The sequence below is a fragment of the Nerophis lumbriciformis genome, linkage group LG27, assembly GCF_033978685.3.
Source record: "Nerophis lumbriciformis linkage group LG27, RoL_Nlum_v2.1, whole genome shotgun sequence".
NCBI lineage: Eukaryota > Metazoa > Chordata > Actinopteri > Syngnathiformes > Syngnathidae > Nerophis > Nerophis lumbriciformis.
In genome coordinates this window covers 33619839-33635301 of record NC_084574.2, presented here as the reverse complement: position 1 = coordinate 33635301, position 15463 = coordinate 33619839, and the positions used below count along the sequence as shown (strand labels likewise).

The following is a 15463-nucleotide window of genomic DNA, read 5'->3' as shown; positions in this document are numbered from 1 at the left end:
CCTGAGTAAAATACACTAAACACAAGTAATACTCTGTTAAGTCTCCACACCCTATTATTAACATTGGTTATTTGGTAAAGCGCATGTGTCAGATTCAACATTAAAACATGGTGAACATGGATCGTGTCTAAACATTTCAACCAGCAGGTGGAGTCAAATGGCAATTATTGTATTCCCACTCACCTTTATGTCTTGTATCGTATGAACGTCTGTGTGACGACATGACATCGGTTTAACTTGTCTTCGTTATCAAAGTTGTTCTTTGGAAATGTATCCATTGTATTTTTTAAAGTATAGTATTCTAACTCACCTTCGACGCGGCTGTCTTTCAAAATAAAGGACATCTTCATTTCCGGTTCAAAATCCAACCTTCAAAACATATTACAGTAATATCACCGTGAATATTCAATTAATTTAGATTAATATTTTATTTCTCCATAAAATTTGTGACAATTTATAATTAAATACAAACAACCAGTTAATTGACTGTGTGTGCGTGTATCTACTCACTTCCGTGTCTTATATCGTAGGAACGTCTGTGTGACGACATGACATCGGTTTAACTCGTTTTCGACTCGTACGTTATAAAAGTAACTAATTGTTCTTTGGAAATGTATCCATTGTCTTTTTGAAAGTACAGTATTCTAACTCACCTTCGACGCGGCTGCCTTTCAAAATAAAGGACATCTTTTCCCGTTCAAAATGGATGCATGTGAAAAAGTGCAATGTATTTATCTGTACAGTAACCTATTTATTTATTTATAAATGCACCTTATTGCTTTTTTTATCCTGCACTACCATGAGCTTATGTAACGAAATGTCGTTCTTATCTGTACTGTAAAGTGCAAATTTGAATGACAATAAAAAAGAAGTCTAGACTTAGACTTAGCTAAGTCTAAGTCTAAAATCAAACCTTCAAAATATATTACAGTAATGTCGCCGTAAATATTAAATTACTTTAGGTTAATATTTAATTTCTCCATAAAATGTGTGACAATTGGTAATTAAATACAAACAACATTATTTAATTTACATGTTAGGGGGCAATTTTTGTATTGTAACTCACTTCCGTGTCTTGTATCGTGGTAACGTCCGTGTGACGACTAGACATCGGTTTAACTCGTTTTTTTAAACTTGGACGTTACAAATGCATGAATTATTCTTATTATTATCATCTATTTAAAAAAAATATTTTATTTGCTTTGTCTTGTGTGTTTTGTTTTTTCCTCTGTTTGTTATATGTTTTGGCTGGTGTTACTTTTGGAAAATAATTAATACAAATATAAATACAAAATTTAAAAAAAACTCGGACGTGATAAAAGTGACTAGTTGTTATTTGTAAAAGTATCTATTGTATTTTTAAAGTATAGTAATGCAAAAGCGGTACTAAATGGATGAATGGATATTCTAACTCACCTTCGACACGGCTGCTTTTCAAAATAAAGGGTATCATCATTTCCGGTTCAAAATCAAACCTTCAAAATATATTACGATAATTTCGCCGTAAATATTAAATTCCTTTGGGTTAATATCAATCTTTTTTTTCTCCATAACATTTGTGACGATTGGTAATTAAAAATAAAACAATTAGTTAATTGACTGTGTGTGTATGTACATGATGGGGGGTTATAACAGTGCACGGTGCCCGCGTTTCTGCATCATGCGCGCTCAGCCACTGTGGGATTTTCTAATCGGTAACAGTCGTCTTTTTTTCCCTCATAAGGAATACTGACTCCCTTTTTCTTCTTCTTACGAGCACTAATTTCACGTACGGTGCGTTGAATACCCTCACTCTCTGGATGGGATTAGAGACACGGACCCACTACTCGGTAAGGTCTTTAAGTCTTATACAAAGCTACCTAAAGTGATTAAGAAACCGCAATATATGTCAAATAAATGGCGTGGGCTCCTTTCAATGTACGGCTTTCTTTTACTGCCGGATCACATAGACAATTACTGTACAAGTCCCTTGACCCACACAGAAGAAATATGATACTAAGATGTAAAATGACCAACAACAACTGGAGACTATCCCAACTGCACTCAAGTGGAAGGCAGAATAAAATTAACATAATAAAACTAATATTTTTTTAAGCCTTAAATAGACATCTTGCTTAAGATAACAAAATAAAAATCAACATATTTCTTGAACAGACATCTGTACTTTTGATAGAGCAGGTGTCCTACTTGTGTCACTATGAAAACTGCCTTGACAAGAAAGATGAGGCTGAAAACTGTATCATGATACGTTCATTTCTATTGATCGATATTGATCATCATTGATATGTTTTATGACGTATGGAAAATATGGACCAGGGGGGAAAAAATATAATAACATTTTTTTTTATTTCAAATGAAACCTTCCTCTGATTTCCTTTCCTATCAAGAATCAGAGTCAGAATCAGAATCAGAAAGAAAAAAAATCAGTCTAAGTCTGGGCCCCTGGAGAGGGGGTCCAGACTGAGGCCAAGGGGGAAAAAAAACAACTCATAGCCATAGCACACATCCCTCTTACATGTGTGTAAAAGAGAAACATCAAAGAACACAAAGAACATAAAATACATTAAAAGAGCAGAGCTGAAGAACCAGCTCTAGACCCAGCCAATTCTACATCCAGCTATGAATACAAAGTAAAATTGACATATACACTGTGAAAGTAAAGGAAATGTCAACACAACCATGGAAAACACTTAATCAATGTAAACAAAATGATAAAATCACAATAAACACTTAACAATAACCTCTTTAAATTAAGGTGCAAAAACAAGGAATATGTCAGAAATGCTTATTAAAAGAGAGTTGTACCGGTACCAAAATGTATTTGGATACTTTTCTAAATAAAGGGGACCACAAAAAATGGCATTTTAGGCTTTATTTTAACACAAAATTGTAAGGTACATTAAACATATGTTTCTTATTGCAATCTAAGAACAAATTTGTCCTTAAATAAAATAGTGAACATACAAGACAACTTGTCTTTTAGTAATAAGTAAACAAAAAGGCTCCTAATTTAGCTGCTGACATATGCAGTAACATATTGTGTCATTTATCATTCTATTATTTTGTCAACATTATAAAGGACACGCTGTAAAAATGTATTATTAATCCATTTGTTCATATACTGTTAGTCTGCTAATTTTCCGTTTGAACATGTTCTATCTACACTTCTGTTCAAATGTAATAATCACTTATTCTTCTGTTGTTTGGATACTTTACATGAGTTTTGGATGATACCACAAATGTAGGTATTGATCCGATACCAAGTAGTTACAGGATCATACATTGGTCCTATTCAAAGTCCTCATGTGTCCAGGAACATATTTTATGTTATATATAATAGGAATTAGAAAAAAAGGACAGAAGATTTTGTGGCGATAAAAAATTTAGATGCAACCATAGTAGTATCGACTAAATACACTACTGTTCTTGGTATCATTACAGTGGATGTCAGGTGTATATCCACCCATGGCATTTGTTTGATTGGGACGCGGGTGAGCTACGGTGTGTAGCGAAGCATGTTTATCTATTCATTGTCCTGCAGGGATTATACTTGTAAGAAACTTACTTTATTTGTCGCCATGGAGGCGAGGATTAGTGATTTAGAAATAGCTACAACACTGCAGACTACAGATAGATTTTAGCTGCAAGCTAGCTAGCCATGTCTTAAAGCACCTCTTCCTGAAGGTGTTTCAGTGTTATAACTTCACCGTTATCTTTAGTTTTCAAGCCAAAATGTGTTCGTTCTCCCTTTTCTGTCTACACACTGTGTCTGCTTGTAAACCAGCAATGTCACGACGTGACGACGCGGCGTCATGCCCGCTAAAAAACATATATGTATGTGTATATATATATATATATATATATATATATATATATATATATATATATATATATATATATATATATATATATATATATATATATATATATATGTATATATATAAAACTAAAATATGGGGAACCGGTACTTTTCAAACAGAGTATAGTACTGTTTTTGATTCCTTAGTACCGCGATACTATGCTATTACCGGTATACCATACAACCCTATAATAAAGTGTAACAAAATAGTGCAAAGTGTGAAATTGTAAACAGAAACCTGAGAAGAACGATTGTGTAGGCTTACTGCCATTTACGTTGTCTGTGTAACATTTAATTTGGACTGTTATTCTTATTTAAGAATGGAAATTAATTTATGCTACGCAGTAATTATTTTTCTATTATTATTGGACCTATTGTTGTCCAGATACCAATATTTTGGTACCGGTATCAAAATGTATTTCGATACGTTTCGATAATTTTGTAAATAAAGGGGATCCCAACAATTGCGTTATTGGCTTTATTTTAACAACTCTTAGGGTACATTAAACATATTTTTATTATTGCAATCGAAGAACAATTTTGGCTTTAAATAAAATAGTGAACATACTAGACAGGTCACTGAGGATGTGTCCAGACTAGGCATCAGTAGATGTATTTACACAGCGAATACCCTGAGCGATTAGTGACAGCCAGGAAAGACTGGATGACAACCATGAAGAGTGTGGTGACTACTGGAGAGTCAGTGACAGCCCGGAGAGACGGAAACCGGTGCAGAACAGGTCAGAAACCCAATTTGCATCCTCTGTGAGGAGGAACCCAACCAAGCTACAATGAACCTAAAGGAAAAATAACCCCAGGGGAGCCCAAGAGGGGGGGGAGGATGAGCACCCCAGTCGGACGGATTTAACGTTAACAGACCTAGGCAACGGACAAACGACTATGAGCGTGCAGTGTACATGCGGTAAAGTCTGCAAGAACATCCATGGCTTAAAGATCCACCAAGCGAGGAAGAAATGCCTGTTGGGAGCGGAAGAAACACAACGCACAGGTGTTACACCTGGTGAGACGCAGGAGGTGCTAGGCCCGGAGTCACCCCATAGTGCCCAGAACCTCCATGTGTTGCAAACTATTTCCTCGAGCATCAAGTCTGAACAAAGGTGGATCAAGTGGCCTGCAGCTAGCGTGACCTCACTCTGGAAGCAACTCGATGACGATGTCGACCAAATTCTGGAGGCAATGGTGAAGGGAGAAGCCGACGGCAAGCTACAAGCTATGACAACAATCATTGTCTGCATCGCAGCTGAACGGTTCGGCGAGGAGGAGAAGAGAAGCTCCGGAACCACATACTCAAATAACCATAGAGTTGTCAGGATCAACAACATTAGACAGGAGATGGAAGCGCTGAAGTTCCAGTACAAGGCGGCAGGACATGAAGAACGCACCGGCCTGGCCCAGCTGATGTGCATCCTTCGGAAAAAGATCAAAATTCTCCATCGAGCGTGCTGCTTTCATCGGTAACCTGTTCAAGTTCACGAAGGATTTGCTGGGACAGAAGCGCAGTGGCAAACTGGACTCCTTGCAGGAAGACATAGATCAACATCTGAAGCAAACGTACAGTGACCCCGCAAGAGAGCAGGAGTTGGGAGAGTGTAACAACCTCGTAGACCTCCCTGAACCAGTGGCACTTAATACAAAGTGTATAAGAACTGTCCCAAACTCCTGCTGCGTCTGTGGAAAATCCTGCGAGTCTTCTGGAGAAGGGGGGGATCCCTGAGCAATGGCGAGTGGCGGAAAGGGTATGGATCCCAAAGGAGGAAAACTCCATTCAGCTAGACCAGTTCATCTCCCTGCTGTGTGTACACAGCACACAGCTGTTTCCAAACGACTGTGTACCTACCTGGCAAAGAACACCTACATCAATACATCTGTCCAGAAAGGCGGCATTTCAGGAATGTCAGGATGTATGGAGCATACCGGTGTGGTGACGCAGCTCATTCGGGAGGCTCGAGACAACAAGGGCAACCTATCAGTACTGTGGCTTTACCTGGCAAATGCATTCGGCTCCATCCAACATCATGTACCCAGCAGGAGTAGAGACCTAATTTCTGATTACTACAGCAATTCCAGGTTGAGAGTCTCTTTCGGAGCAACAACATTCAGTTGGCACAAGGTGGATATTGGTATTATCACAGGGTGTACTCTCTCTGTGACACTGTTCTCACTGGCCATGAACATGCTCACCAAGTCTGCTGAGCCAGAGAGCAGAGGGCCCCGCACAAATCCCGGACAAAGGCAACCACCCATCAGGGCATTCATGGATGACCTCACAGTCACAACAGAATCAGTCCCAGGCTGCCGTTGGATTCTGAAGGGACTTAAAAGTGCGTTTCAAACCCACCAAATCCAGATCAATAGTGCTGAAGAAGGGGAAAGTGGAGGACAAGTTCGGTTTAACATCACAGGCACGGCCATCCCAACTATCTCAGAGAAGCCAGTCAAGAGCTTGGGCAAGGTTTTTGACTGCTCTTTGAGAGAAACAACATCCATTCAGTCGACATGCGCTGAGTTGGATGGCTGGCTGAAATCTGTGGACAAGTCAGGCCTACCTGGGAAGTTTAGAGCCTGGATTTACCAGCATGGCATTCTTCCCAGAATCCTGTGGCCCCTCCTTGTCTACTCGTTCCCCATCTCGACAGTTGAGATCCTAGAGCGGAGGGTCAGCAACCACCTCCGGAGATGGCTAGGACTATCTAAAAGCCTGAGTAGCATTGCACTCTACGGGAACAGCAACAAACTGCAGTTGCCTTTCAAATCCTTGGAGGAGGAATTTAAGGTAACTAGAGCCAGAGAAGTGGTTCAGTACAGGGACTCAAGTGATCCGAAGGTGGCCAAAGCAGGGATCCAAGTGAGGACTGGCAGGAAATGGAGGGCAGAGGAAGCAGTTCAAGAGGCAGATTCAAATCTGCGACACAGGAGCCTAATTGGAGTAGTCACACGGGGTCGAGCTGGGCTAGGATCCTTTCCAACTCCCCAACTGAACACCAGGGGGAAGGGAGGCCGGTGTCTTGTTCAGGAGGAGACGAAAACCTGCAAGGCTGTTGGAATGAAGCAACAGGGAGTTTGGACAAGATGGGAGAATGCGGTTGAGAGGAGAGTGACCTGGGCTGAGCTTTGGAAAGCCGAGCCGCAACACATCAAATTTCTCATCCAGGCAGTGTATGATGTTCTCCCAAGTCCTTCAAACCTGCACACATGGGGCATGGCAGAGACACCAGCATGCCCACTGTGCTCCAAGCGAGGAACCCTGGAACACATCCTCAGTTGCTGTACAAAGGCACTTGGAGATGGAAGGTACAGGTGGAGGCATGACCAGGTCCTGAAGACCATCGCTGAAGCCATTAGCGCAGGACTGGCATGGGCAAAACAGTTCCACCCCTCCAAGAAAACCATCCCCTTTGTCAGAGCTGGGGACACGCCAACTCCTGCCAGTAGAACATCAGCAGACATCCTGACATCTGCAAGAGACTGGCAGTTGTTGGTGGACCTTGAAAACCAGCTGAAGTTCCCCAGCCATATCGCAGTCACCACCCTGCGACCAGACATTGTCCTTGTGTCTGAGTCCACCAAACAAGCTGTGCTGTGGGAAGATCGCCTGGAAGAAGCCTTCGAGAGGAAGCTCTCCAAGTATGCAGGACCAGTCAGCAACTGTCAACAAGCTGGTTGGAGAGCAAGGTGTTTCCCTGTGGAGGTTGGATGCGGAGGATTTTTCATCCCGTTCCTTTGACAGAGCCTTCAGCAGTTTGGGCATCGATGGAGAAAGAAAGAGGAGAGCCATAAGCAGTAATACCGAAGCGGCGGAAAGGGCCTCGAGATGGTTGTGGCTCAAAAGAGGAGATCCTTGGAGTCATGGTAGCTGGCCAGCCGTCTGGACACAAGCCGGGGGATTTGATCACCCCCGGTTGGGTCGCTTGGAGGAGGGCGCATGACCAGTTGAGAGACCCGAAACGCCCGGTGAATTCAAGAGGTCACTGAGAATGTGTGCAGACCAGGCATCAGTAGATAGATGTATGTACACAGTGACAACTTGTATTTTAGCAGTAAGTAAGTAAACAAAGGCTGCTGACATATGCAGTAAAAATTTTGTGTCATTTCTCATTCTATTATTTTGTCAACATTATGAGGGACAAGCGGTAATACATGAATTATGAATCTACTTGTTCATTTACTGTTAACATATGCTTACTTTCTGTTTTAACCTGTTCTATCTGCACTTCTATTAAAATGTAATAATCACTTTTTCTTCTGTTGTTTGATACTTTACATTAGTTTTGGATGAAACCGCAAATTTAGAACAATTTCCCTTGTGGATCAATAAAGTGTGTCTAAGTCATATTCTAAATGTGGGTATCGATCCGATACCAAGTTGTTAAAGGATCATACATTGGTCATATTCAAAGTTCTCATGTGTCCAGGGACATATTTCCTGATTTTTTAAACATAATATAATTTTTTTTTTAAAGAAAAAAAGATTTTGTGATGATAAAAAATATTGATGTAATCATTGTAGTATCGACTTGATACGCTCTTGTACTTGGTATCATTAGGTGTAGATCCACCCATGGCAGTTGTTTACATTGAGGAGCGCTAGCCTGTTAGCAGTTAGCTATTATATCCTCCTACGGTGTGTATTGAAGCATGTTTAGCTACAGTATTCCTCGTCCTGCAGGGATGATACTCGTAAGAAACTTACTTTATTTGTCGCTATGGAGGCAAGGATTAGTGATTTAAAAGTAGCTAAACACTGCCGACTGTGGCTGGACGTTAGCCGCTAGCTTGCTAGCCATATTTATAGAGCGGCGTTTTAGTTTTATAGCTTCACCTTTATTGTTAGTTTTTAAACCAAAATGCATCCATTCTCCCCTTTCTGTTGACACACTCTGTCTGCCTGTAAGTTTCTGTAATTGTGCCTTGCAGAACATGCTCGTAAAACCAGCAATATCCCGACGTGACGACGGAAAAAAGAAAAGGGCACCGGTATTTTTTTGAGGCGGTATAGCACCGTTTATGATTCATTAGTACCACGGTACTTTACTAATACCGGTATACCATACAACCTTAATTGGACCAAATTATTATTTTAAAGTAGCTCGTTTGTTACATTATGGTATTTACTTTAGTCCCTCCTACCTGTTATTCACGTACATCCTTAATAGGGAATGGACGAGGGTTCAAAAGAAAAGTTGACCTCAATGAAGGACTACGGTCCCATCCATTCATCCATTTTGTACCGTCCACTTGGAAAAAAAACTAAAAAACTGCTATACTGTCGAGGTGACTTTTCCTGTTTTATCGAGAATTTCTTTGCTCTCAGCGGCACTAATTTTTAGTTTCTCTTCTCACTCCATGCAGAGAATCAACAGCGAGACAGCAAGAGGGTGCAACCAAACGTGATAGTTGATACTGTTATGCGATTGGCAGTTAACATGTCCCTCCCATTGCTCACTGATCACTTCCTGTTTTGCGAGGTTACCAGACCCGGATTGCCTTTTTTCATGCAACCAACCATGGTTTTGTCTAGTTTCTTTCGACCAAAAATAAAAAACATTTTATTGTTCATAGTTATTAATATTGTACATCCCACATTCTGCATTTTCATTTATATTCTGAGTGTCTTTTTCAGTAAAAAACTAAACAGACCATCTCAAAAACAGAATAAACTTTAGTTTTTTTGTTACTAAATTATATGACAGTCAGAATGTACATAAAAATACAGAATTTGGGATTTACAATATTAACTATAAACAATAAAACACTTCATATTGAGAATTTATAAACGTCGCTCCTCTACTGCAAACCACCTCCTTGATCGACATTTTTTTTTAATAATCGAGCAAGCTCAACAAAGATGCAACAAACACAGCGCAACATAATAGCAAAGGGTGAAAAACATCCACATATTCAATATAATATCACTATTCTGCAGAACTTTGCTGTAGAAATCAGCCTTTGTTTGACACTCACTGCTCCGTAAACAAGCCCTGCCCACTCTGCCCGGTTTGTGCCCGGTCTGCATGAAGCAGAGCTTCGTATGTCACTCAAATGTGCAGATTCTAACCATTGGAATAATTTCTATAGTCGCGTTGAATTGCTAATGATGTACAAACCCCGTTTCCATATGAGTTGGGAAATTGTGTTAGATGTAAATATAAACGGAATACAATGATTTGCAAATCATTTTCAACCCATATTCAGTTGAATATGCTACAAAGACAACATATTTGATGTTCAAACTGATAAACTTTTTTTTTTTTGCAAATAATCATTAACTTTAGAATTTGATGCCAGCAACACGTGACAAAGAAGTTGGGAAAGGTGGCAATAAATACTGATAAAGTTGAGGAATGCTCATCAAACACTTATTTGGAACATCCCACAGGTGTGCAGGCTAATTGGGAGCAGGTGGGTGCCATGATAGGGGAATAAAAACAGCTTCCCAAAAAATGCTCAGTCTTTCACAAGAAAGGATGGGGCGAGGTACACCCCTTTGTCCACAACTGCGTGAGCAAATAGTCAAACAATTTAAGAACAACGTTTCTCAAAGTGCAATTGCAAGAAATTTAGGGATTTCAACATCTACGGTCCATAATATCATCAAAAGGTTCAGAGAATCTGGAGAAATCACTCCACGTAAGCGGCATGGCCGGAAACCAACATTGAATGACAGTGACCTTCGATCCCTCAGACGGCACTGTATCAAAAACCGACATCAATCTCTAAAGGATATCACCACATGGGCAAATCATTGTATTCCGTTTATATTTACAAACGTACATCTAACACAATTTCCCAACTCATATGGAAACGGGGTTTGTAGTATCATGCCCAGTATCATGCTTTTTTGTATGCTGTTTTGCCAGACACGTGTCACATGACTTCAAACTTGACACCTCATTCGCAGGATCAATTGCTTCAGTCTTAATTTAGCGGAAGTGAGTCTTGCTTTTTAAAGCAACAAATTTTTCAGACAGTTTTTTTCAACACTGAATTTTTTTACACAGAAGTCTTATTCACTGATTTTTTTTTTACACTGAACTTTTATGCACTGAATATTTGGTTGCGGCTTTTGCAATCATGCTGTACCTGAAATATGTTGGTTTGTCGCTTTATGTTATTGTCTTTTGCCGTTTGCATTCGTTGTGTGACCTTTCTCGGTCGGATATGTTTTGATGACTGATGGCGCTACAGATGGGCAGAAAGACTTGAATAACATTTAAGGTTAAGTGCTCAATGTTACGACCTGTTAGACCAGGCCATTCTTTGTTTTAGTTTTTGGGTGTTTTTTTCTGGGTTTTTTGCTTTACTTCCTGTTTTACGCTCTTATTTTGGTTACTTTCTTTCTGAGCACTTCCATCCTCACCCGCGGCTTGTTTGCATTGTCTCACCTGGTGTTGGAGGGCTTTTTAAGGCAGTCTCTTTTCTTTGTTGGTCGCGGAATCATTCCAAATGTTTGGCGTTTTTGGTATTCAGAGGAACTTTCACGGATTGTGGCAATTTCTGACTTCTTGTTTTGCATTTCTTTATTGTTAGCCCTCGTTAGTTTTTTTTTCCTAGCACAGTTTTCCTGTGCGTGCTTTGTGCATAAGCCTGTTGCACTCTACCTTGGACTTTTGGACCTTTTGACATTAAATGCCCATTTACCTGCATGTTGCCTGCTGTCTCCTGCTTTTTTGGGATCACAACCTCCACTACAAAATTATTCCTGACAGTTAAACTTGATATTAAGTCTGCCGTTCTTAAATCCAATGTTTTTCTTTTTTCTAGCATCGATACAAATTGATTGATTGCCTTTTAAAACAATGTTAGATCGATACATATCTTCCCAAAGGCCAACAGATGGATGTAGTTGACTCGTAGGACTATAAATCGATAGATTGATGTAGTGGATGCATCGTTATACCCCTATTCATTTATGAAGCAGATCTCCAGTCAAATAGAGTGGTTATAGTCTTCATGCTATGTTGTGGTAACTTGTCATTGGATTGGACATCCTACCCTGTAGTGTGAACGTGGCTATGGAATCTGATTACCAGAGGTGGGTAGTAACGCGCTACATTTACTCCGTTACATCTACTTGAGTAACTTTTAGGATAAATTGTACTTCTAAGAGTAGTTTTAATGCAACATACTTTTACTTTTACTTGAGTATATTTATAGAGAAGAAACGCTACTTTTACTCCGCTCCATTTATCTACATTCAGCTCGCTACTGATTTTTATCGATCTGTTAATGCACGCTTTGTTTGTTTTGGTTTGTCAGACAGACCTTCAAAGTAGGATCTATCGCATGCCTGTGTTTCACCAATCAAATGCAGTCACTGGTGACGTTTGACTCCGTTTCAACAATCAAACAGAGCCAGCGGTCACATGATTAACTGCACATAAAGTTTCAGCGGCAAACAACAACAAGCTTAAGCTTACATGAACTCAACGTACTCTATACTGCACCTTGGTACTCCCATACCTTACATACTGTGTTGAAGTATGGGGGTATACTTACCACAACACAATTCATCCTCTGATCATATTACAGAAAAGAGCATTGCGGATCATTCACAACGTTGGTTATTTAGAACATACTCATAATCTGTTTATGCAATCAAAGTTGCTCAAATTTGAGGACCTTGTTAAATATAATACATTAATAATCTTATATAAAGCATTAAAAAAATTATTGCCGCCTAATCTACAACGTTTTTTTATAAGACGAGTGCAGGCTCATAACTTTCTTTGTGTGTCTGTATGCGGAGTAAAACTATGGAACAATCTGGACTTACAACACAAGCAATGCCAAACTATTAATCAATTTAAACTATTATACAAACATGGGGTCTGGTTCAAATATAGAGATGAGGGTATTTAATTTGACCTGCTGCTATACTCTGTCTCAAAGTGTTAACATGTGCTCAATGTTTCCTTACCATTATTGCTATGTTGTCTATTACCATTATTGCTATGTTGTCTATTACTATTGTTGGGATATTCATTATTCCTACATTGTTGATACAAATTATTGTTACAGTGTAATAATTACACACACACACACATACACACAGTCTTACACACACACACACACACACACACACACACACACACACACACACACACACACACACACACACACACACACACACACACACACACACACACACACACACACACACACACACACACGCATGCATAGAAACACCAATCAGAAGTTGCACAGTGTGTTCCCAGGTGCAGCCCACACCTATCAGTTTATGGTTTGCGTAAAGGCTAACTTGTTATTTTCCTTTGTAATCAGTAATACATCTCTAAAGTAACAGTACTCTTACTTGAGTACAATTTCTGGCTACTCTACCCACCTCTGCTGATTACTAGAAGCTAGGCAGATAGGGCAAAGTGACAGCAGCCAAGGCAAAACAAACAGAAGCCAGAAAAGTCGAGCGGCAAGGAGTTTCACAAGGGTGCGATCAGCATCCTGATCAGATACTGATCAGTATCAGTATCTGGTATCAAATGGCTTTGCCTTTAGCAGATTGTTGTGCAGCTATTGTTGTTCGGAATAATCTATTAATATTTTACCAAATATTTGTAATTCTCACGGTAGTAAAAATTTGGGACAAAGTGTGTTCCTTGGCAGCTCAATACGGAACACGTAGGTTTGTTACTAAATACGCACGATTCTGTTTTTCAAAGGAACGTTGGCAACACAATACATAACATTTGAACAGTTTTTTTAATCCATAGATATTTGGATATAGGGCTAAGTTGGCAACCTTTAATGGTAAATTGCACTTTTTTGGAATTTTGCCAATTGTTCACAATCATAGTAAGAGACAAGAACACGCATGTCTTTTTTAATAGGATTCTGAAGACAAAAAAAAAAAACGCTTGTAAGTGGCCGTTAATCGGAGTCACCATTGTAGCCTTCAAAACCTTCCATCAAAGTTTAATATACACACTGCAAGTGTGTGTATGTATACATATATATATATATATATATATATATATATATATATATATATATATATACTTTTTCGCACACTCTTGGCATTCTCTCGATGAGCTTCAAGAGGTAGTCACCTGTAATGGTTTTCACTTCACAGGTGTGCTTGAAGCTCATCGAGAGAATGCCAAGAGTGTGCAAAACAGTAATCAGAGCAAAGGGTGGCTACTTTGAAGAAACTACAACATAAAACATGTTTTCAGTTATTTCACCTTTTTTTGTTAAGTACATAACTCCACGTGTTCATTCATAGTTTTGATGCCTTCAGTGACAATCTACAATGTAAATAGTCATGAAAATAAAGAAAACACATTGTGAAAAAGAGAAGGTGTATCCAAACGTTTGGCCTGTACTGTATATATATATATATATATATATATATATATATATATATATATATATATGTATATATATATATATATATGTATACTTTGCGCCGAGAACAATCCGGATGGTTCTTTTCCTCTTTGTTCCGGAGGACACAATGTCCACAGTTTCCAAAAACAATTTGAAATGTGGACTCGTCAGACCACAGAACACTGTTACACTTTGCATCAGTCCATCTTAAAAGAGCTCGGGTCCAGCAAAGCCAGCGGTGTTTCTGGGTGTTGTTGATAAATGGCTTTGGCTTTGCATAGTAGAGTTTTAATTTGCACTTACAGATGTAGCGACTCTGCGATGAGGTGGCGACTTGTCCAGGGTGTACCCCGCCTTCCGCCCGATTGTAGCTGAGATAGGCTCCAGCGCCCCCCGCGACCCCAAAGGGAATAAGCGGTAGAAAATGGATGGATGGAGATGTAGCGACTAACTATAGTTACTGACAGTGGTTTTCTGAAGTGTTCTTGAGCCCATGTGGTGATATCCTTTACACACTGATGTCGGTTTTTGATGCAGCACCGCCTGAGGGATCCAAGGTCACGGGAATTCAATATTACGTGAAGTGATTTTTCCAGATTCTCTGGAATCGTAGATGGTGAAATCCCTAAATTATTTGCAATATCTTGTCTTTGCAGTCTATTTAATTGAATATAGATTGAAAATGATTTACAAATCATTGTATTTTGTTTTTATTTACCATTTATACAACGTGCCAACTTCACTGGTTTGGGGGTTTGTAAAACAGTATCATATTATGAGCCCTTTCACAGGGCTCTTATTTTGCAAAACCAAATGTTCTTACCTGTTGGCTTTTGTTGTTGTCTATTTGAGATCCTCATGAGTAAGTACATACATTTGAAATCAAACCGTAGAGGCACAGGGGGGATATTTATAAAACAGTTTTGCCTTCTACCAAACATGCACCAATTGAGCTGTTTGGAATTTGAGATGTCGGTGATATATTTTGCCTTAGATTTGTCATGGGTATCTCCATATACGGTAGAGGTTTACCCAACGAGCTTTGTACGAGTCCGCCATTTTATTCCGTTGTGGTGCAAAATTATAGCCCATAAGTTATATTAAACAAAAAACCAAGTAGACGTGATATGGAAGTGCTTAAGACTACAACACGGAGAAGACACTGTCGAAGGGGAGTTGGCCTTCGGTACATAAATAAAACAACCCACAAAGCAGTGCATCCTGAAGAGACAGTCACAA

At 39.4% G+C, this 15463-nt stretch overlaps 1 protein-coding gene, 1 long non-coding RNA gene and 1 pseudogene across 3 annotated transcripts in view; 2 read left to right on the top strand and 1 right to left on the bottom strand.

The window, feature by feature from the left end:
- LOC133624294 (uncharacterized) overlaps positions 1-662 on the bottom strand; it is a 71241-nt gene extending 70579 nt beyond the window's left edge. The window contains exons 1-2 of the long non-coding RNA XR_009817979.2: positions 311-662; positions 184-209 (exon numbers count right to left, since the gene is read on the bottom strand). This is a non-coding gene — a long non-coding RNA (uncharacterized lncRNA). The remainder of the gene's footprint in view (positions 1-183; positions 210-310) is intronic.
- Positions 663-1700: 1038 nt separating this feature from the next.
- Positions 1701-15463, top strand: part of frmpd1a (FERM and PDZ domain containing 1a) — a 132554-nt gene continuing 118791 nt past the window's right edge. For both annotated transcript variants that reach the window (XM_061988048.2, XM_061988047.2), the window contains exon 1: positions 1701-1829. The gene's annotated coding sequence lies outside the window, so the exon portion shown is untranslated. The remainder of the gene's footprint in view (positions 1830-15463) is intronic.
- On the top strand, positions 5093-7806 carry LOC140679972 (uncharacterized; annotated as a pseudogene).